Genomic DNA, 26,038 nt, shown 5'->3' on the forward strand with positions numbered 1-26,038 from the left:
AAGTCTCATTTTATTTCGCGTCTAACGAGCATCGCAGAAACTTTGCAAGTTGTCGCCTCTACAAGAGATGAAGTCGACGCAAGTTGCTGTGATTACTGCTGCTGGAGCCCCGCACTGGCGCTGCTAGCTGCCTCGGAGCGTCACGAATAATGAAAAAGTTCACTATTATTTTAGAGTTAAAATTTTTTTATTAAATCAAAAAAAAATAATTTAGATTAAAGTTCGAGTGTGGAGGAACTTTTAGGAGGGGTTTTGCATCAAATATTTTCAGAAAAATAATTTAGATTAAAGTTCGAGTGTGGAGGAACTTTTAGGAGGGGTTTTGCATCAAATATTTTCAGTGCACAGATTAAGTACTTATCGTCAATTTAGGTGAATAATTAGGATGAATAACTTTTTAAATTTGACTTCAGAATTCTCACACACCTAGAAATTTATTTACATTAAAATGGCAAGTATGCTGTTCAAATTCCACGAATGTCAATTCAGCCGTTTTTAGAATAACATTGGTAAAAAAATTATTTCTGAAATTCAGCTTGAAAATTCCCCAAAACCTGAAATTTTTTTCTCTTTTAAAACGGCAAAAATGTTGTTTAAATTAAAACAGTAATCATTACCGAAAAGGTAATTTCGAAACGACTGATATTTTGAAACATCTATTAAAATTGCAGAACCTAGTTTCGGATCGGCCACATTGACATCTGCCGTTAAAGTAGTCACTGCGCAGTCAGGAAGAAAATTAATTCCTCTAGGTAGGAGATATTCGGTGTTGAATTATCGTAATTAACACAGGAAAACACAAATGATTGAAAGAAAATTGATTGAAAATGAAATTTGTGATTGAAAAATGATTGTAAGAAAATTTATGAAATTACTGTAGCCAATGCACTGTTGAAAAGCCGATGAAATACTCGAATGAGATGATATTTGGTGTTGAATTTTTGAGTTTTTAAATGAAAACGCATTTTGAAAAAGGCTGAACGAAGAAGCTGGAGTTGAAGTTAAAAAGTCATTTATACTAATTCTATTCCAGTAATGGCTGAACTGACACTTGTGAAATTTGGACAACATTTTTGCCGTTTTAGAGCGAGTGAATTTCCAGGTTTTGGAGAATTTTCAAGTTGAATTTCAAATGTTATTAATACTAAATCTATTCAGAAAATGTTGAAAGGACACTCGTGATATTTAAACAGCATATCATCCGTTTTGTTGCGAACAAATTTCTAGGTTTGTGTAATTATCAAGTTCAATTTAAAAATTAATTAGTCCTAATTCGATTTTATTATCTCTGAATATCGTTGCCACGCCCCGAAAAGTTGGTCGAAATTCGAAAATCAATCGTCCAGTTTTCTTATTCAAATTCAGTCTAATTGATACGCAGGATGAAAATTTTCAGATTTTTAAAATAGATTTATTAAATCAACATAAATGTATTAGATATAAATAACCTTGGCATAATAATATTACCTACTGCCCAAATCATTTTAGTTTATCATTTTGTCTATGGGAAGAATCTGCTGATGGATGGGAAATTGCACCATAGTTACATGATTTCTACTAATTCCCGTCAACATTAATCATTTTTGATGTTGCCGTTGGTTCTGAGATATATTGTGATGGATTAAATATTATATTCATTATTTATCAATAGTGATACCGTGAAATTCATGCAGAATCTCGTTGATTTCTTTTTTCAATGTGAGAGGTAAATTTTATTGAAAAATTGTTTGTTTTAATTACATAGATAGAATAGAAACACGCTCTAAAACGGCAAAAATGCTGTTCAAATTTCACGAGTGTCAGTTAAGCCATTTTTGGAATAGAATAGAATCAGTAGTAGCCTAAATTGACGAAAAGTACTTAATCCGTGCACTGAAAATATTTGATGCAAAACACCTCATAAAAAGTCCTCCAAACTCGCAACTTTAATTTAAATTATTTTTTAATACATAAAATTATTTTCATTTCTTAATAATAGTAAACAATTTTGTTATTCGTGACGCTCCGAGGCAGCGAGCAGCGCCAGTGCGGGGCTCCAGCAGCAGAAATGTATGTCTTATAAATGTTATATCCCCATATAAGGTGTCCCAAATCATTTATACATTTATAGGCGAATAGTATTTTTTACGAAAATAGATTTAGAAAAGGATGGGAAAAAGCCGCGGCATAACAGCTGCAACGGTCATGCAGCCTTAAGGGTCTCGACGAGGCCGATTATTTTCATTTTATATTAAAATATTATAATACAAAAATGTTGTGGGGAGTGAGACAGTTTTACGACATGGAAGGCAAAGCAGGGGTCCGACGAAATGTTGCTACTCAATGTTGCTGTGAAATTGAAATGCTAATAGAAGTATAGGGACTGCTGAAAGTGGTGCTATAGCAATAAATGCTATCCAATAATTACAACATCTTTATTTACAACAGTATTTACATTCTGTTTTGAAATTATATAGGCAGAGTTTTCTCTAACTACGTTACTCATTATTCACATAAGAAGCCAAAAATTCTAATTCTTCGATTTTAATAGTATTTTTGAAAGTATACAGATTCTTTCTAGAAACTCGATGTGGTATTCTGAGCGCAGGATATAAGAAATTTTAAACAAAATGCTCGTTTGAAATTAATGTATTATCGTAGTCAAAAAATACTATTGGTCGTCACCTATTGATATGACAGGAGTGGTGTGACGAGAAGACCTACTAAACGCCGAAAACGGCAGCAGCAAGGGGTAAAAGTAAAGTAAATAGTAAAGTAGTAAAGTCAATAATATATATAGTAAAGTCAATACTAATGTCAGCAGAATCAATACTAGAAAGAGGAACAACCGCAAAAACACTTTTAATCAACAACAGCCGTACCACAGGCAGGAGCAACAGCAGCACGAGAGAGAAACAACAGCGAGTGCAACAGAGGGACTGTCAACAGCAAAACAGGCAAAAGTAACAGCAGCTCGAGTAAGAACAACAGCGAGTGCAACAAAGGCATTTACAGCAAAAGCACAATCAATCGCCAGGGCTTTGTCCTAACCGCAAAACTCTGCTGTCGTTGCAATGACGTGAAGTTAACTTCTTCAAAACACACAGAATGTTACCTGCCTTCATAAATATCTGAAGCTTCTTCAGTTGCTGAAACTCGCGTGGGAATAGAATTTCAGCGTCATGTTGTTGTTCGAAAATATGCTGAATATTCAGAGACAAGAAGGTGAAGCAAAAAACTTTGAGTCATGTTCGGAAGACTGATATATTTTATCATGGCCTTGGCTGCATATAAGTCATGTTGCATGCAATACTAAAGATGGTCGAGCTGGAAAGGTTCTATGAAAGTCATACTACAATGACTGCTGAAAAAATTTCTATCGTAATAACGTAAGTAATGTAACTTCTATCATGTCGAAATCACAAAACACTTCGTTTTCGCTTTCAAATACCGAGTTCAATCATGTAGCAAAGTTTCTATTGGAATTATAGCCGTATGATCTTACAAATTGTTCGGAGAAACAACCATATCAATAAACTAAAACGTTATTGGGGGATGGATGCTTAATTGGTACCAGTAGAAAGGGAAAACTATAATCCTGATATGTCGTTTTTTGGGGGGATTAAAATTCAAAAGATATGTAATTTTATCCACAATATAACTTCTGATATTTAAGCCAATGTTTTTTGAACAACCTTAACATCACAGTAATATAGCTGAGATTATAAAGCCTCAAAATTTACGCGAAAATCTTCATTATTACCAACTCCAGCATAACACGAACAATCGAGTGATACGTGACTGCTTGCCTGCATTGTTCCGTAGAAAATCTAGCACAGCGACACTTGGAATAATTTGAGGTCTATGATTATGGCTGATGTTTGGTCATTGCTGTTATTATGAGTGCTTAGATTGCTCTGAATCACGCAATTGTAGCGACGGGATTGCTACCTTGACGCAATGTTGGAATGGAGATGAAGGTGGATTTGTTCAATTTTTGTTTGACGTGAAATGGAAGAAGATTGGAAGGATCGAAGTGTAAGGCAGGATTATGCAAAGATTTATACAATATAGGATAATTATTTTTGTTGATGCGAGCGGTGTTTCGATATTTGTATGGTATTGTGTATACAATTTAATCGTGAACATTTGACATGAAATTAAGGCAACTCATTGGGGCAGTAATTCAAAAGCCAGTTTTGTGCATAGGAAATTTTATAACCACCCGCAACTAACATTAATTTTGTAACATGGAAATCCTTATTATATGAGAATTTTTCAGTGACTTTCTTGATTGTGAAATCGTATTTAAACGTTATAAAGTAATCGAACTATTCACCATATAAAATGCCGAGGAGATATCTTTGCAGAATTCAACTGAATACTTGCAATATTGAGCTAGATTCCAAAATCAACATTTTTTGGCTATTAGACACGGAGAAAACATGTTGTGATGGACCCACATTTCCGTCGAATCTCCGTCCATATCCAGTTTCTGATATGTTGCAAATCGAGAGGCAAAAAAGTTTTTCATAACCAATTTTCCACGCCTCAGTCCGTGCGTTCAAGTTTCAAGTGATGTACTTAAATTAATTTAGTCACTGAACTAATTGAGTCAGTGTGACGAGAACCAATAACACGGTAGGTTATAAATATTTTTCATCTATTTGAAGAGAGTATTGAGGCTACGTTAATAACCCATTAATTTTTGTGAGTGTTAAACACGTCGCTGGCGCCGGGAGTAGCAGGAAGCAGACGTGTTTTTTGACACGTTTTCGAGGCGAATATCTTCCATTGCAGGAGGTATATGACGGGAATTGAACAAGGAGGAATGGGATGTGTGGCTCGGTGGCTTGGTTATGTTCTCAGAAGTAAACCTTCCATAAAATCGATGCTAACACTGCTGAGTTGAGCAGCTCGCCGCCAGTGAAGCTTGATAGGACCGAAATTACTGAATACATTTTAACAGACTGTAATATTACTCGACTAAGTACATCCATTATTAATAACTCGTATTTGAAAGCTACTGCTAATCATGACCACTGAATAAAAGCGTCAGTCTCTGATGCATTTCACATGAGAGTTTAATCGCCAGCAAATTTGAGAGGAAATGAATAAAATATAATTGATTTGACAAAATTTATTGTCAGAACTTTTGAAATTCGAGGCCGTTGTGTGGTTTATTATAATAGAAGATGCTTTTCTTACCTATATACGATATAATCCTCCTACTTAATTAGAACTAAAACTGTGGATCATAGACCGAATAATTTAATTATTTCCCACTTGATTATTAACTGATGATGAACCTTCAGCATTTATTTCCTTATGTAATCTCATTACGTTAGTGCAGGTTTCAATAATTTTATAAGAAAATTCTTATTGATAACTTCGAAAAATATACACATTTCATACTAATTGATTCAACCATCTATCGCCAGAATCCACTACAAACGTTGATCGAGTTTAAATTCTCTACACCATACATAAAAATTACGGAGACAAATTTACGGCAATAATATTGATTTACGTGTAAGGAGTTTCTTGTATGACAAAAATTTACACAAAATCGATGCTAACACTGCTGAGTTGAGCAGCTCGCCGCCAGTTAAGTTGGTAGCACCGAAATTCCTATATATACATTTAACAGACGTCTATATCACTCGAGTAGGCATGCACATTCATTATAATAACCCGCATTTGAAAGCTACTGCTATTCATGACCGCTTAATTAAGGCGTCAGTTTCTGATGCATTTCTCAGTTTACATGAGCCTTTAATTGACAGCTAATTTGAAGTAAAACGAATAACGAAAAATTAAGGAGACAAATTTTCGGCAATAATATTGATTTACGTGGAAGGAGTTCCTTGTATGACGAAAAATTAAAACACGAATGGACTTCAGCCTAAACTCAACTAGCAAATTTAGCGAACGTTTGAATAATAATTTCGCAACGATAAATGGAAGATCCCGCGTGCAAAAACGCCGAGTCGATTCAATAGTATTTATATCGAGGCTGCGATCTTTTGTTGAGTTGGGGGAGTATAGAAGTGCTCTAGAGATGGACTTTTGGTTGCATTCAATGGGGAATTCAGAGCCTTCTGCTCTACTGCCGCACTCTTGTAAGGCTGACTTAAAAGCGCTGAAGTTCCTGAATTTTAGCCAACATGTTTCCGGAGGGCAAATTTTTTTAATACTATCTGCGAATATTTCTTAAGAAATTTATCACAAAGTTTGCTGGAAATATCCTATGAAATTTTTCGTTCATAATGCAATCGTTGGAATTATTTTTCACCTGTTAATCATGGAAGGCCTCTTCGGAAAAAAATAATCGACCAATAATCTTTGGTTAAATTTATGTGAAGATTTCAAACGAGGGAAATGGAGAAAAATCTTTCACCTACGATTGATACACCTAGAGAATATTTCTATAAAGATTTTTAGAAATTGAGGTAATCTTGGAAGGGTTAACAAACGAACATGTATTTTACACGATAACGAATGGAAAAAAATAAAACGCGTAAAATAACCAAAACTAACTATGAAATGAATTTTTAAATGATTCAGAACCAATTAGAAAATTATTGGAACAGAAATTGTTGTAAGACTTCGTGAAATATAGTTAACATTACAGAATACTTTTGCGATATTATCTAGCAAGCAACTGCTCAGTCGGCAGAAATAACACCTGAAAACTAATATTGTGTTGAATATTTTGGAATTAAGGTAAAGGAAGTGGATCGTGGACTTGGAAGCCGAGTTCGGTTACGCGAAACTCTTGTTCCCGATGCATCTCATACAAGATTACGATATCGGGTGGAATATCAAAACAATTGGAGACAAACTTCCCAGTCTTAAGCATCAGGCAGTTGCGGGAAGTTTGCTGCAGTCGGTCACGATATTACGGAATAGTTCAGGAAGAGAATAACTTAGAAAAGGTAATAAGAGACTAAGAAACAGAGGAGTAATATTAGGAGAAGAAACTAAATATTATTCGTATGTATAGTTGTATTCGATGCGAGGTGAGCGAAAGGTCAGAGTGCGTGATATTTACCATCACATAATAAATTTGTTATAGGTTTAATTTCAAGTTCCAGGAAAAGTTAAACGTAGCATAAGTTGAATCAGTAAAGTGAACGTAAGATAATATTGTATACATCGTCGATGCGTAAGGTAGGTTTACTTGTAACAGTAAGCGCCGTTAAATACTTAGTTATCGTTTGTAAGTTCATTTGTTTTCCTGAGATTCTACTAATTTGTAAATATATTGATTGTCTGCGTTTATTTCGATCACATAATTACTAATGGAATGCTCATGTCCGGGTCAATTATTATGCCAGTTTGTTACACGTGAATCGATTTAAGTATCCATCGAAACTTGATTTAGGTATCCATCATGTATCGTCCAAGTTATGTCCTCATGTTAGTCTAAATCTCAGTCTTTAATCTTAGTTTTCCTGGCTGTAACGGTCGGAATTCTACTGAAACGAATTTTAAAACGCGCAATAAAATGAAGATACAACGAATTCGCATAACTTGTTCTCTCTGGCTCCCGCGTGTGCTACATAGAATAACCTGGCTCTCAATCGCAGCGATGAAGATGGCTTTACTGCGTTCTTAATTTTATTCGTCCGAGCACTGCGATTTATATATTTGGCACGTGTTCCGAGAATGTTTCAAGCGTAAATATAACTACAGTTATCGCAGACTCTAGATTTTGTGCACGAGCATTGTATCCATAGTTCCAGATATCACACTCTTATGACCATATGAATTTTTAAAGTAAAATCAGAAGACATCCATGGCAATTTCGATAAAGATCATTAGAAAAATATTTAACTCACTTCAAACTCAGTAAGGTAGAAATATCATATTATCAAGACAATTATCTTACAATTGTGTATTCTTGTACGGATCCCACGGATCGCCAAAAATGTCAATCAACTTATTTTTCCAGACTCAAATCTGGTGGGAAATATGCCTCTACGCTCTTCGTCACAGGAAAATTACCGGTAAATATGCATTACCTCTACTGTGGCTAATGCCTCACTGCAATTAACTTCAATGTGGTCCCGAACCATAGCATCGGCAAGAAGTTATGGTACGAGTATATTGCTCACATGACGAACCTAATATGAGGCTGTCAGTAACAGCTTTTCACTGGCCCACATCCAGTCACAAATATTCCAGTACAATTGAACCTGTCGTACTTGAAATTAAGTCAGGTGCCGTTGCATGTTGAAGGATCGATTGCAGACAAACGTATAAGCAATTAGTAGTTATGCCTGCTCTTAATGCGTCATTTTTTCCAGACTGAATTCAAATTGGATATAAATCAATGGAAAGCTACAATTGGGCACTTCTCGATCCCTATAGTTGTAGCCGGAGTCGATGCAAATTTCGATGTGAAATCAAAATTCTCTTCTATACAAAAAATAATTTTTACGCTTTAGCTAACTTTTTCCCTACTACAATCGGAGAAACCAGCGAGACCTCCCTTACCGTTAACTATTCTGAATAAGATAAACAGTTCATTTCATCCAATCATTTCGGCACCTACCTCTTGAGACCTTCAGTTTTCTGGTCAAAATTCTAATGAATGCGTGATAGTTTTCAACAAACTTACGCAGAAAATTCACCAATCCCATAAATCTTGAAACTCTCGGCCAATTTAAGGTTCCGGATAATCAATGACCTTCCGAGTCACATTCAGACGTACAGTACATTCTATATGAGCATTCTTCTTAAAAAATGTCACGGGTTCGAACCTCCGAATTTTTTCTGCGGAACTTGGATTGAATTTCTGCTGCATTGGTCAGGCTATGCATTGGAAAGAAACCACTTGGATACTGATTTTCTGTCTCCCTAAACTGCTAAGCTGGTGGGATTTATTAAATGTTATCTTCGAAAATAGGATCGAATGTTATTTTTGAAATTGCCATTTTATCTAACCAAGCCTTCCACCACTCAAAGTGCATATTTCTGAAGTTGTCATTTGTGTTCTCAAGATCACAAAGTTCTTACGATTTTGTCTGGTTAATTTTGTTCAAGTTCGTCGATCTAAGAACTTTTGCTGCCTTTAATACTCTCGAAAGATTGAACGTCAGAATTTTCCCAATACCTCTCAATGAAATTGTTGAACATTTGACAACTTTTTTTTATGGAATAGGTTTGTGCAACAGTCGAGCTCGTCAAGAATCCACTGCAAGAGTCGAATTCTGTGTTTGCCACGCTTTACTGGCAAGTGTGGCGGGCTCTTTCATGTCACTGATTTTTCTCTCGGAATTAAGACAGGAAGCTGAATTCTGTCTGCAAATGAAGACTGTCTGAGCCATTGGTGACGGATAAACCATCCAACTATTTTATCTCATACGTATGTATACCTGCAATATTATTAATATCTCCATATGGAGATTGGTCAAGCAACATGCACTTAAAAGACTAGAATTCGCTTCACGATATAATTATACATTATAATGTATATTATATATATATTATATATAATTATACATAATTATATATATAATTATAATGTACGAGAGAAAACAAGCACCTGCCGAGACGCTGTATTTCAACATTTTTAAGATGCGCTCTAGCGGCTACACGAAAAACTGCGCCGGTGACAATACTCAGGTTCACAGAACCAGATTTTTTCTAAATTGCCAAAACTGGAATGTGATACTCAAAAATCTTGCATTGTAGTTGAGGTCACAGAATGTTATCCGAAATTACGCTTGTATATACAGAATTAAGAGCTCATGTTATTCCGTGCAGTACACTCGAATTTTATATGAGCAATTGACACAAACAAGTTTTCATGTATTAGGCATTAAATACATCAAAATGTGCCACAACAAAATGTGCCACATCAAAACGTGGCACATCAAAACGTGGTACATCAAAACGTAACACATCAAAACGTGACACATCAAAATGGGATACACCAAAACGTGACACATCAAAATGTGACACATCAAAATGTGACACATCAAAACGTGACACATCAAAATGTGACACATCAAAATGCGCCACATCAAAATGTGACACATCAAAACGTGGCACATTAAAACGTGGCACATCAAAACGTGACACATCACACATCAAAACGTGGCACATCAAAATGTGACACATCAAAACTTGATTAATCAAAACGTGACACATCAAAACGTGTCTGATCAAAACGTGGTACAATGAAAGAGATTGATTGGAATTACTGGTAGAACCACGAATGAAAGAACTTATATGTATTTAATGGGTGAACCACGAATGAAAGTACTTCCATGTAAGTAATGGGTTAACTTCGAATGGAAGAACTTATATGTAATTAATGGGTGCACCACGAATGAAAGAACTTCCATGTAATTAATGGGTTAACTGCGAATTGAAGAACTTATATGTTAATAATGGATAAGCGACTTATGAAAGAACTCACATGTAATTACTGGGTGAATTTCAAATGAAAGAACTTATATATAAATAATGGGAGAACTTCTATATGAGGAAAGAACATAAATTTAACTTATGGAAGAATTCAAAATGTTCGGACTGGTAATAATGAGAGATATTATAATAAAAGAAACATAATTTAGAAATTAAGTGTTTGAACAAAGAATAATTTTCTTCATGAATCAATGCATATGTGTTTTTTTTTAAATTAAGTATATTCAATTAATTAATTATTAAAATGAAACTGATTCTTCATTTATGGGCTTCGATGAATTCGATAAAAATATTGTAATTATTATACAATAAATGCTCTTCCCATAGTTTGTTTATCACCCCATTTTAATTCCTAATCATCTATTTCTTAATATAGTTCAAGAAAATTAGGGCACAAAAATCAGAATCCAATACCTCATTTTAAACGATTAAAGTTGGTCTGTTTTATACCAGTAAATATGAATAATATTCATGAAATATAGGAAAAATTCTCCAAGGCCAGCGAATCATTATCCGGTCAATTTCTTTCAAGTGCTTACGAACTATTAAATTAGAAGTCATTCTTTCGGAAGTAATTTGCCATGGATTTGTTAACTCTTGAATACATCAAGTTTTGCAAAATATTATTTATTATTTTTTTCTCTTCTGAAGAATTATTATCGTCAATTGTCAGAATAAATTGCAGAAAGCCCTACTTCTCTTGACTGAATGTCTAAAAAGCTCACTGAATTAGCAGAGGGCTCATGTTTTTAATTTTGAATATAACTGGATATCTTCAAGTGGCTTACACTCTAAACTAACATGTCGTTATAAACCCTTGATTTTATATCTTGAAATATCATCCGTACTAATCAAATACTTTTTTTGCGAGAAAATTTCTTAAATTTTCTGCTTCATTTATTACGACGTACTTGATCTTGTTTTGACCTCGGACTTGAAAGCATTTTTTATTTTTTCTTCATAACTTCTGTTTTTCATTTCCTTGGGTGCAATTCGTTTAAAAATCCCTTCAGTGCACAATTCCAAACAATAAATTAATCTAATCGTCTTGCCTCAAACACTATAATCTATCTGATGACAGCACGATAATTATAACATATAACGCAGACTAATCCCATCTGACGACTAACATAACATAATTTTTCCGATATCCCTGCAGTATCATGCGGCAATTTCTGGCTAACTTTTGCGTGATCGTAGACGTAAATTAGTGTCAGCTCACTCCCCCTCACTCGCATGACGAGCTAAATGTTTACTCGCTGAATGTAATATGATTTATGAGGTAATTATGGATCTTAAATCTAGAAAGCTTGCTTAAATTATCAGAGCAGGCAAATGTTTCAAGGTGTAATCTTTTAATGATTCGATTGCTAAGAAATTATTCACCCAGCGTACAAGTATTTATATTTGTAGCTGGCTTAAATGTCAGAATGCATTAACTTGATTAAATAAATATCATTAACTTTTTCACTAGCGGCTTAAGATCTGCAACATTTAAACTATATAAGGGCATCATATTCTGCATTTAATAACCGCTTATGAGGTTCAATTAAGACTGGTTCAAGTGATCAAATATGACTGCTTGTCTCATCACTTGCGATGTTAAGACCATGAATGGGTAATCGTAGAGCCTGACAAACTGATGAGACCCATGCAAACTAGAGCTATTAACAGGCACTTGGGGCAGGCCGAATTGCCCGCTAGCTTTAGTTTACCCAAGTCCCCCTTAAATTATAGTTGATATTATAAAAACAATGTATTAGATATAAGAATTACAAGGAAAGTTTACTGCCACGTATAACATCAAAACGATTCGTTGGGGAATTGAACTTAAATTCATTATTTTTCGGTGGTTTATTTGTGTGTTTACATTCGGGAATACCTTACATAAATCCGACTATATTCATCAGTTGGAGTGACAGCAAATAAAAAATTAGGGATTTAAGTATATCTACGTATCCAAAAATATTTTGAGGTGCCAACAGTTTTATGAACAAATGACAAGTTTAACGATGCGTGTCGTGTCCCAGTATATTTCTGCAATAACTAATTACCTCGCAGCCACAGAAAATCCCAACATAAGTTGCAGAAACTAGAGCCGAGAAAGAATTAATTAAAATCATTAAATCACGCTTGCAAGGCTGCGATTGTCAACTTAGATTAGAGATGCTCTGCTGCTCTGATGTTCGCGGGGCAAACTCAAGGAGATCCGAGAACACGACTTATCATACAAAATAAATTAGTTTCTTTTATAGGGTGTAGAATCGACTTATTAAAAATTCGTTACGATGAAAACGGTTACATTTTGCTATTTTTTTACTTTTGATTGAGCTTCTTGTGTTAAGATTGAGCAATTTCATCCATATGACATATTTTTATACCTGATATTCTATATTCAGATTAACATTCATGGCACATGGGAGACGAATGTGAATACCAATTTACATAGCCTTCTGTCTGCCAGAAAACGTTTTCTAGCGGCAGAAATAAATCTTATGCAGCAAATGTCATCAGTTTGTGATCAATATAGATAATAATGGGGACAAAAACGAAGCCCTTATTAAAGCCAGTGACACAGACGGCTGGCACTCATATTGTCTCGATGACAAAGCGTCGACCGAAGGTATTCAGCCCGACGAATTCCAATCATTCAGTCACGATTCCTGATGAATATAATGAGATTAAGAATAAGATTCTAATATTCCAAGAAGATTCCGTCTTCTCCGACCAGATGTCGGAGTGTCAGTTGTGGATGCTTGCAGGGATATTATTTAAAGGCCTTGAATATTATTTTAAATTATTACAGACCGCGTGAATTATTTAAACAAAATTATTATTATAGGCATCGAATAGTATTTCAAATTATTACAGGTCTCGTGAATTGTTTAAAATTATTCTTACAGGCCTCGAATATTATTTTAAATTATTACAGGCCTCGTGAATTTTTTACAAAAATTATTATTGACCTCTAATATTATTTTGTTGAGGTCTGTGCATAGTTTTGCTTTCGTTGTTGCTTTCTTATCTTTATTATTACTGCTTAGGTTATTGCAGGCATCTGATCTGGAATTTTTATGATCAGGAAAAATAAAAAAATTTTAGCATGATGACATTATTTTGTGCTTATATCATTATATCATCAGTCTGCTTAAATCGCAAGCTCGCCAAGAATTTAAAAGCAACGAAATGACCGAGTATAACCACAAGTAAATTCACAATTCAGTAAACTAAAGACACGAAGAATTTTATTTGGTGTTATCTTTGCTTTTTAATTCTAGGCCACATTATTTCGATATTGCAATCTGCACTGCAGATGCAATTTATTTAAATATTTTTACCGAATAATGAATTCTATTACTTTGCGTCTCGAACTGCTGAGTAAAATGTATAAATGGTGAATACCTTTGGGAAATGGCCTTTTAAAGTCAGCACATTTATGAGTACGATCACAGAGGCACTATGGGGCCGTTCTTAATTTACGTTTTAATGCGTTTTGCATACTTGATGGAGTAGCGCGAAAATAGAGACTTTTCTGTCCAAAGCTTTTGCACTCTTTCTTTTTTCCTTCTCACCTCATTGTGATGTCGAGGAATTCATAAAGAAAAATGAGCTAAATGCTTCCTCAGAAGCAAATTCCTACGGTAAATATGCTTCAAATACTTTATCATATGAATATTTTTAGGGCAAATCTGCCGTGAATATTTCCTCATAAGTAAATTTTCAGGGTAAATATGCCTTAAATACTACCTCTGAAGCAGCTCCCTTCGCTAAATATTTCTTAATTTTCTTCCAGAAAAGCAGAAACCCAGAATAAATATGCTTAAAACTCTGCCTCAGAAGTACTGGAGTAAATTGGAACATCTATAGACACTGACATTTTAGTTCTATATTAATATTTGAGGAAGATGTCGAGTAATAGACGCATTACATGCACTAATGTTAGTTTCTGGATTCTTTTTTCATGCAAAATCTGATGAGTTCTCTTGTTATTGGTAATGATAATTTGTGATACAAAATGATAAATGCTTGTTATAATGACGACAAAAAAGCCTTTATTGTGTGATTGATTCGAGCCAAGAATTAAATATTTAATTTTGCCTTATCATCATAAATCTACCGGTGAAACCTTTTCCTAAGTAAATTGAATTATTCAAATAAATAGTCGCGCATACGACTGGAATTAGACTCCAACTCAATTGATTGGAAGGGAAAATTGGTGTATTTCGTTCAAAATTGTTGGGTTATTCCCACATATAATTTTGAGATAAATTTTTAATTTTTGTGAACAATTAAATAATAAATTTCCGATGTTGATAAAAGCATAGAAGTTTTCTGCACTTCTTCACTTCGGTAAGAGTTAAACTCTTACAGGAGGATTTGTACGCCTCAATACAGGTTTATTATATACTCCGTGCCTTCTTATATGGCACGCCTCGAATGATATATGAAATTTAATAACACTTGACCGAGGCAACCGAATCACACTATAACCGTGCATGGTTGGCTATACGTATATGCATTATGCATTAAACAATCTATTGTTTGTAGTCTTTTCCCTCCACACTGATTGTACACTGGTTGTGAATTGTGCACCTAATACTTTTCACTAATTTAGTATGTTATCATTTTCCCTTTTGGCGTCTTTTAAAAACGATATTTTTTAAATTAAAGTAGTTATCCATCATATTTGCTCAGTTGAACATTTCTTTGTTTTTCTTTAGAAATAATGAGCAACTTTTCATCATGCAAAACTTATGTGAAAGACGAGACATTACTCTCATACAAACGATTCGTGTCCGTGTCACTATAGTTCCATGCAATACCCTTATAAAAGAAAAACCATATTCATAATGCGATTGATACCAGACTGATCTCCATAATATTATTGACCACACCAAGTACCAGTTCAATTCTTTTATTTAATATCAAAATCAGGGTGTCGTACTTAAATTTTAGCTTGAGTTTACCTAGTCTAAAAATCGCTCATGAACCTTCACCATTCATTATAAACTCCCGGGCTTAATTCATGTTAATTATTATTTTATTCGACGAATTATCCATTGATATTAAAACAAATTTATTGAATGCTTAAATGATGAAAAATAGAAATTACATGGCCATTATTTCATGTAAATCATTATTTATTAATTTATCGCATTAACCCCTCAGCATCTCCATCACTTCTCCAAACTGAGTTATTCACTGTACACTGGCGGTCAATTGAAGCCTGGGTCTTCATTGTAGCCTCGGTCGCTTGATACATTCAGCCATTCGTCGCCTGCAGCTGTGCACTCCCGCTCACATTGTTGGCAATCCGGCCACGAAATTGGGACCGGGATGTTTCAGAGCCAGACAAGGATTTATGACTTCACCGAATTGCCATAGCGCATCTGAAGTAAATCCCAAGCTACCATGAGGGTGGACAATGGTTATGCGCACTTGAACTAAGAGGCTCGTGACATCTTTATTAATATGAATAACGAACAGCTTCAAAAATTTTTAACAAGACTTGTCTGGTCCAGACTATATAGTTCTATATTTCTGCGCCTCCCATTTTGCTTGTTTACTGATCACGTGATCACGTGATTGTTGGCGAACAAAAGATCATTATTTCATTATGTTTGATCATTATTTTCCCACTCATAGCTGATATTTTAGTTTTTAAAGTAACCATATCTTTCCCAACTTTAGCGCTCGTTTACTATACAGACTTGACAAGACTTGTTAACTATACAATTACTGTTATTTCGGAAGTCCTTGTTAACGATTAACATCTAAACATGTTTGCCAAAAAATTTCAAATGAACAAGATTGAAAGCTACATTTTAAAAATGTTGCGATTGAGTATAATTCGTGAACGTTTGCAGTTGATGTGTAAACTGAAATTGGCGTCAGAGAAATTTTTTGCGGAAGGCTTAATTACATTTAACTCTAGATTTAACTCTAGAACTCTAGGTAGATAAACTTGGCAATCACAGTTGAACGCCCCTTTTTGACAGAAGTGATGGGCACAAGAAAAGTTTTCCTGTAATAAACCGGAACTTTGGGTTCTGGTCTAAAATTATTGCTATAAATATATATAATAAGCAATACAAAAGAAGCAATGAAATTTTTGAACTAAATTATTTATTTTTTTTTTTTCATAAATTTAAATGAAAAATGCCACTGAAGTGCGCTACCTGGTCCCACTAAGAGAAATAAGAGAGACCTGTTCAGAAAGTGATGTGGTGGTGTGATTATTTGCCTTTCTGTGGGTAGCTTGCTTATTTTGGAACAGCAATTGGCCGTACCAGTGCTTCGTTCGCTCTTAGCGCATGTTTTAGGTGAGAAAATGTGTCACTATCTTGACAAGATTGTTGATTGATTCATTCATTGATTGATTGTTAGTGCATAATATGGCTGTTAGTGCAACTTAGCACTCCGCTCACTTCACTATACATTAACTCTACTCTGTCGCGTTCGACTTGAGCAAAACATAAAAAAATCACGCCGCACTCTAAAACGCTCATCATCGGCTCGAAAATTGATGCTTAGAATCAGCGCTGCTTAGAGAAGACGCCTGATTCTTTCAGTGACACTGAAACCTGCTTTAAATACAAACTGAGTTGCGAGGTTTTTAATTAGAAACTAACTTAATTTTCGATAAAAATTAATTTTGAAAATTTCGTCTTCGAACCTGTTTCAGTAAGGCATGCAGTGAAAAACGAGAAAAAAAGTATTTTATAGGAATTTAATGGATTCCATACACATGAATATTAATTCCCCAAACTACACGACGTTACGCTATACCAATTTCCGCTTATCACCTATGCGTACTGTAATACTACTACAAATAAATCTTTGACAGATTATTTCATTATCATTAGAGCTTCCAACAGAAATCTCGAATGTCTTGACTTCTTGGCAACTTTTCTGTGAAGTGTTCTGCCGCAGGACTTAATTTCCAATTCCAACGATCCTGCAAGACTTTGGATCGATTGGACACTGCAAATCTAATGGAGTTCTCTCCTTGAATTTGAATTAAGGCTCTGAATATTCATGCCATCGAGCCAACCAATGTCTGACTAAGGCACCCGGTCGGAAAACTTATAAATAATTTGTAAAGGAGCCACTTGCTCATTCGTCGCCAACTTGGCTCCAAAGACGCCTCGGCATTTCTGGAGGCAATATTTCTCTGCAGTTTAATTTCTACTCAATGGCTGGGGAAGAAAGGGAAGAATGCAACTCTTATCAGGGGCAAGAAAGGCGGTTGTGAGGCATTGTGCCAATATGGGGGCCGTTAATTGTATGAAGATTATTACTGATTACTTGATGACTAAAGTCAGTAGTTAACAGGCGATAAATTTATTAAATTGTCATTAAAAACTGGTTAATATTGCCATTGTCATAATTAATGGCCATATCTGATTGTCTGTCGAAAATTTAACCAAAATAATAGTATTATAGAACATGATTTTTTTTTAATTTTGGGGCATGATTTAAATTTTAATTTTCGTTTGATTTATTGAATTCAAAACACATAAACAAATCAACTCTATGTTGAATTTTATTACGCTGAAAGAATTCGTCAATTGATTCGAGAGGCTTAACAATTACACACGTCATATTTCTTCCACCATTCTCATGCAGTGACAATTTGATATATAATATAAATATATTTCTACACAGTTTAGTGAGTATATGCATCCTTCAACACGTAGCTGTTTGCCTATTAATAAAGCAAATTGAATTATACGATTCAATTATGTTTCAATGTGGGTATTATAAATGCACTATCAATTACAGTTATTTTCGGAAATAAAATTGAGTGTAATGATTCAGGCTCAAAATTAAATTGATCTTAAAGAGAATTTCGCACTGAATGTAGTTGGGTCTCACTCGCAAGTGGATCTTCTTGAAACGCACGTAAAAATAAATTCTCAGTGCCTACTCGGACGAAACGAATGAAGAAAGGCAAGATTCATTTATTTCACAATAGTCTGAATAGTATTCTTTGCACTAAAATTAATTTTTAGAAGTAATTATATAATTATTTAAAACTTTTTCTTCTACAGTGCTCGTCCTGAATGCTTTAAAATTCATATATACAGAACAATACTTTGTTGGGGTCAGATTAATCTTTGAATTTTGATTATTAAATTCTTGAGACAGAATTCCAGTCGTGCGTCTGTAGTCAAAGCATTCCCGACTGGGAATATGTCGTGGCACCTCAGGGTGACCATCCTCGTGCCGACCTACGCGCGGCCTTTGGGTGGCCGTACATCGGCTGATCTCAGTCAGACACATCTAGCCCTAGGTCAGCATCTAGCCCTAGGTCAGCATCTAGCCCTAGGTCAGCATCTAGCACTAGGTCAGCATCTAGCCCTAGGTCAGCATCTCATTGTCAACAAATGCCCTAGACAATCTGCATGGGCTTTTGTCTAGGTGAGAATTTCAGCATGGGCTGCATGGTATAGTTCAACGATAACATAACGATACGTTGTTGTATTTATACTTCATTTACTTAAAATCAACTGTGAGGACAACGCGACTATAAATTTAAAAAATTTTGGAAGTATAACCCAATTGCGGAGCTAAATTTAAATGCCGAAGAAAATATGGTAGTTAAGCTGGGATAATCTTGAGATGAGTGAACCTGTCTCTTGATCAGGAACTTTGGGTATTCGATAAATATACTTACTCACTCAGGACTCCTTAATCCTAAATTTTGTTCAATTTCTAGCATCGCTTCTACGGAACAGGAGACACGGATTCTGTGAAAAAAATTTGTTTATAAATTTTACAATTAAATAGTGTGAAATAACCTACAATTTCTTAGTTCTTGAAGTGAACTGGGTGGATTCGAACCTTGTGTCAATGTTTAATTAACAATTTTCTTTCAAAAGTATTATTCGCAAATAATTTCTTATCCATTTTTGTATAACGTTATTTTGCGTTTGTTTGTGACAGAAAATATGGAAATATGCAAGTAAGTTTTTTTATTCATCTAAAAAAAATGTTCGGTGCTTATTTCTGCCGGAGTTCGTATTTTTCCATTAAAAAGTTTTGATGAAATGTTGCAATTCATTTGATAATGATAAATAGGCCATAAAATATCATGAATAATTTATTATGATCTTAACTTAGGTTCATTTGATTGCTCTGATAACAAAATATCTTATCTTTTATTAGGGTCATCTGTTGACTACACAACAGCGTATACAACCATAAGTTCTGGACGTATATTCAATTTCTTTTTTCGGGCGATCAAAAATTTGTTATCGGGTGCACAAACATTTGGGCGGAGGCTTTCATCGGGCGAAAGGAATTCAAAATTGTACAGTGAAATTAAATTCCGTCAAGGGACATAGGATTTTTTTCATTTTCTCCTCCCGAATTGCAAGAAACCTCATTAAAGTCTGCAGTAATCAATTGAAAATTTTATGAATTTAAAATAACAACAGATGAAGTACAACGATTCAGAGGCTAGAGAATGCAAGCAAGGATTGGTTGTATGAATACGTATACGAATGAAAAATCTTATTACAAAACACTTTTTAGAGAGCTTCATATACGAGTATATTGATTGCATTTACCTTAGTTGAATAAGACATTTTTTCAATCAGTGATCATATTAAAGGTTTTGGACAAAGGAAACCTATATACAGCACCTACAAAACATGTCCTGGCCATTAAACAATAATTTTGAATACTTATTTAGTGTTTAATAAATTGTTAACTAATTTTATTGACAAGTTTTAAACCAATAAAATTATTTTTCTTTGTGCTTTTATTTTTGAGTTTCTTTTTTATTTTCATTTGGAATTTATTGGTGTTTGTTGAGAAGTAAATGAGAATTTCATTGGAAATAATGGATGCTTTACCGACAAGCAGGCATTGCCTACGCTCAGACAAATGTATGGGTAATTTTGTCCAAATTGTGATACATTTTCTGCACGTAGCACTGATACGCCCTTAAAAACTGGGTCAGAGTGACCCTTAAAAAATGAAAAGTGCATCACTATTTGTACTCGCACTCGCTCATTTGTTTGAGTGTACGGAATGACTGTTATCTGCACGTCCATTATTTTCAATGAGGTTTATAAGGATAATTAAACTTGTTTAGGATCGTTATTTATATATTTTAACACATAGAACACTCATATATGCAGAACGAATAGGGAAGCACGCAAGACAGACCAAATAAATAAGCAACCAGCACACTACAGTACATATAGTAAACCTAATTATTATATCAACAATAAGCTTCTTTACATAGAGGATGAACTTAACAAATTGAATATTAACGAGCAACACTTATGAGCACATCCAAACCTAAATTTCTTGATGCATGATTTCAGAAAAAATTTCTACAATTACCATCGTAATTAGAAATGCACATAAAACTTACAATGGAATTTTTGTGCAATAATTGATCAATTAATTATTTATAAATTAATTTAGTGAGTTTTAGTAACTGACACTAGTAACAACTGTAAACAAATAGCATTTGCAACGCCATATAATTGCGCGATAAAAAATTGCAAGGATCACCTAAATTATTCATGTCGGGAACATCTGTTTAAATGACAGTTGAGCGAACTATAACGTAATCTAACAACGAACGACAATCTTAAAGACGAAGCAATTGTGAAGTAAAAACTGCGTACTTAAATGACCCAGAACAGATTATTTCACTTATTTATATCATAGACAGCAATGGCCTTTGAAATCGTCTTAACTATTATATTAATAGTTTTCATAGTCAACATAGTATTTTGGGTTCCTTGCCTCCCATACAATACACTTTTTTCATTTATGATAAATAAAAGGTTGTTTAGTATGATGAAAGTATTTTGTAACATTAAAAAAATCAAAGCTAAGCTAAAAGGTAAATATGATCGGTCAATTACATAGCGCTCTCTCATGCATGGAAGGTTTCAGTGCCGTACAAAACACGTCCATTACTAATTCAAGAATTTTTTATTGCAGAGTCCCATCGAGCTGAGAGATTGGGATTTTCTTTCGCCGCGTAGGATCTCTAGAGTGCCCTAGAGTTCTCGACCTGAGGACTCAGCTACTCTGAGAACCGTCGGGACTTTCGAGGGCGTTTAAGACTTGGCGTTATTTCCATTAGGAGGAGACTTGATATGCACGCTCATTTTTGCGAAGAAGGCTCGGCTAAGATGGAGAAAAGGGACGAGGATACAGGGAATTATAAATGAAATAAAAAATGAACAATTTATGAGAAGGTGAGATGAACAGTGAGAGAAAGATAAGGAAGTGTGGATGAAATGAACAAGATTAGGAAAGTATATTGCTGTGGGCATTTGTGTCAATAAAGAAGGTTACGAAAAATGTATGGTTATAAAAAGTGTATGGATTTAAAGCGAACTGTATTACTGAGAAGTAAGGTTGCTCCATTGAAATATGGAACAATTCAGTTTGTATTAATGTCTGGAAATGCGGTTCTAGTGAAGCTGGTAAATTAAAGAAGACGAAATTACAAATTTCATGACTAGAAATAATTTGGTAGAGGATAAATTTATTTTTGAATCTTCGTCATTTCATAGCTTTCATTTTAAAATTATTCATTTCATCTTACTCATTCATTATTTGCGGCGAACTTGCTTGACATAGACTAAACTTAACTTTATCAGATGCCTTCTAATTAAATGTAGTTCTAGGGAAGCTGGTAAATGGAAGAAGACAAAATTACCAATTTTGTGACAAGTAATAATTTGGTAGAGGATACATTTATTTTCGATGCTTTGCCATTTCAAATAGCTCTCGTCTTGCAATTACTCTTGACTGATGTACTTATTTGAAGGCATAGTAGTTATGAACTCATTCATTATTTACGGCGATCTTGCTTGACATTAACTAAACTTAACTTTATCAGATGCCTACTAATTAAGAAATTATGTTAAGAAGAAGATTGTCGGAATGCAGGTTTAAGCGATATATTAGCGTATGATTTTACTGAAAACCACACAATTCACGACCTAAAATATTTACCTGAATCAACACCAAATTTTAGAAACTTGTAATTTTTAAATCGTAATTGAAAATGCATCTATTGTTGGTGTCCAACAAAACACTGTGGCATTGGAAAAAAAATTGAGAAATTCGGCGCGGTGAAGCAGAAGTTGGTGCAAGAAATGCAGAAAATGAGCTCACCCTGAGCGCGAATTATTTAAATCCCCCTAAAATCCACAATAAACATTACAAATTCCAGTAAAATGCTGATGTAAATCAATTCGATGATTAATATGATTACGTCACATCATTTAAATACAGATTTAGGAATACCACTTAACAACTCTGCCCACCCATTCATCCGGTGTGTGGTGAAATATGTACGAGTTTTGCACAACTTTTAGTGAACATGAAAAGAAATGCAACAACATCAAACGTAAGTACAACCAAAAGGAAAGGAAGAACACTTACAATAACATTAAATTATTATGAAAATGTTACGCTTAACTTCTCACAGGGTATTATTATTTTTTATATAGGTTATCACTTAACCAGAACCGTGATTAATCGACAGTTTTCTCGTTCATTGCATTGAAATCCTTCAACAAAAAAATTTTAAACACCAGGCAAATAAAATAATTTATAATTAATGGTAGCACAACCCCAAAATAAATCGTATTATGCAGTACAGCCCGAATTTATGCGTCTGGTTACGTGCTTATTTCGGGACAGCCACGATATTATCGTATTATTCCGGGTTACATACGAAGGGTTGGGAGAACTCAGGTTCTAAGCTAATATCCAGCTAATAAGATATACAACTTAAGCTTAAGAGAAAAGACTTAATTATACGTTGGCTGTTTATATTGTATTTCCGCAACATTGATTAGTGATCGCTGGTAAGAATTCGGTAGATACATTCTCTTGAATATTGAGAATGCCTATTGTTTTGCCACAAATAAAATCTATATTAACTATTCAACACAGCTAGTTCGTATGTGTCATTTAATTTGTCAAATTGAACTCAGTTGAAAATTGTCCTCTCGAAAGATGATAGATAAACTATCGTTGATCATCGACTGGTAAATGTCTGGCCGTTGATATTCCGCTAATTTTCACAATATGGCGGAGGACGAACGACGTTATCATTCATAAGTGACTTAATGTTAAGTTAGATTTATACAATGTTTTATCTTAACTAAGTATTCATATTTGATATGAGTTCAGTACATACCTCGGGTCATTCATTACAGGCAATTTTAGTGTTGGAAAATTACAACATCTTCAAAAATTTAATATTATTTATTGAAACTGAGCAGTTATCATTCATTAGAGTTTTATAAACTACTTAGACTGAAAAGTTGGAGGTATAAGCATTTGATCTCAAGGTGTTTAGATAAAAGATCAAGTTAAATAAAGTGATATTACATTCAAGTGTGAATGCGGTGTTTTTATATTTCTCTTTGCATTTCTTTGTCATATGAAAAATTTCTTTGTTTATTTCCTTGTGCATGAAAATTTTGAATTAGTTTAAATAAAGTCATGAAAATTTTTTTGTTTATTTCAACTAGCATTAAGTATATTCAATAAGTATGATAAAATGCAAATTTCAGTTTGAGTTATACATCCACACATCACTGATATGTTGTATTAGTCTGAATTGCGCTTCAACATGAATCTGTTTTATCAGTATTAGGATTCATCCAAAACTGCCACACATTACAAGGGCTGAAATACTTTACAGTTTTACATAACATTTAACGATCTGGCAATCGAAAACAATCATTCTGGCTGACACCATGACACTCGAAAGCAATCCCGTAGACACTGCTGCAATCGCATGCAATCATTGGCGCGCACACTGTTACAATCACATGCAATCATTGGCGTATACATTGCTATATAATCAACAACAATCATCGAAGCAGACACTGAAATAATTAAATGCAATCATCGATGCAGACACTGCTACAATCAACAACAATCATTGACGTATACTCTGCCACTATCAGTAGCAATCATTTAAGCAGACACTGCTCTATAGTGCTACAATGAATTGCGCTTCAACATGAATCTGTTTTATCAGTATTAGGATTCATACAAAACTGCCACACATTACAAGGGCTGAAATACTTTACAGTTTTACAAAACATTTAACGCTCCGGCAATCGAAAACAAACATTCTGGCTGACACCGTGACTCTCGATAGCAATCTCGTAGACACTGATACAATCACATGCAATCATTGGCGCGCACACTGCTACAATCGCATGCAATCATTGGCGTATACATTGCTATACAATCAACAACAATCATCAACGCAGACACCGATATAATTATATGCAATCATCGACGAGATACTGCTACAACCAACAACAATCATTGACATATACACTGCCACTATCAGTATACAATCATTTAAGCAAACACTGCTCTATAGTGCTATATATAGCCCACAACAATCATTGACGTATACTCACTGCAATCAATAGCAATCAATGATCACATTTTTTCCATTAACAAATCATTCTTTAAAAATACTCCTTCACTGCATACTCAGAACTCATTACTTGGCAATCGTTTCATTAGTGTAATAATTAGTATAATCATTCGAATTTCCATTATAAAAAAATGTTTAATTTTTTATAGATTTTATAATTTATAAAATTTTGGGTGAATAAAAATTTGTGTGTATTATTATTTGAAAATAGTTTAGAAAGATTAAAATTATGTGGTTACAACATAGTTGAACGTTAAATAATCAGAAATTATTATTATTATTTCCATAAATTATAGAGATCAAGGTTTCAATCGCGTCGAACATACACGTTAGAAATGCAGTTTTTTAAAGAAAAATTCATTTTATTCGACGACCTCTATAATTATTAGTTACAATGCAATTTAATTAAGTATTAATCTTCCTCAATTTATGCTTCGTTACTATAAATGGTTAAAAATAAATAAATTTGCACTCAAAGAATAATAACTCTGTCACATACCGAGCGGCATTTAAGGTTAATGGTTTTACAAAGAGAAATAAGTGACACTTTGACCAAATTGTGATGCACTTTCTGCCAATATGCGGGTCATCCTGACACAGCTTGGGCCGACAAAAGGGCATAAGAGTGCAACATGCCGAAAGTGAGTCACAATTTAGACAATTTGATATATTAATATCAGAGTGAAACGTACGCAGCTTAGGTTTTCTTATAGCTTAAGAAAGGAACATAGAGGATTATATCATACAGCGAAGTACATAGATTAACACGGAAAGCGTTTTATTGACTAGCAAATCTGTACAAATGTTGACTTAGAATTTAATTATTAACTTCGAGAATTTAGCTCGCTTCACATTGACTTTTTCTTTAAATTAGTTACTCGTATAACTCGAGCCCCACATGCTCATAAATAAATGTTGGATCACATAAGAAATCGAACTACACCTTCAAGTAAAGAAGCCAAATGTTGGATATTATTATTCATAATATTATTAAAACTCATTAACTTATTAAAACTTGCCTCATATTAAAAATTGACAGGAGACTAGGCTATTTTATTATGAGACAGGTTTAATTTCTTCTTTACTTAATGATGAGGTTTATGAAAAACATTTATCATTGTTCAAATGCGAAATTTCGGATTATTAAACAAAACCCTGAGA

The sequence above is a fragment of the Hyalella azteca genome, unplaced genomic scaffold (assembly GCF_000764305.2).
Source record: "Hyalella azteca isolate HAZT.00-mixed unplaced genomic scaffold, Hazt_2.0.2 contig3459, whole genome shotgun sequence".
NCBI lineage: Eukaryota > Metazoa > Arthropoda > Malacostraca > Amphipoda > Hyalellidae > Hyalella > Hyalella azteca.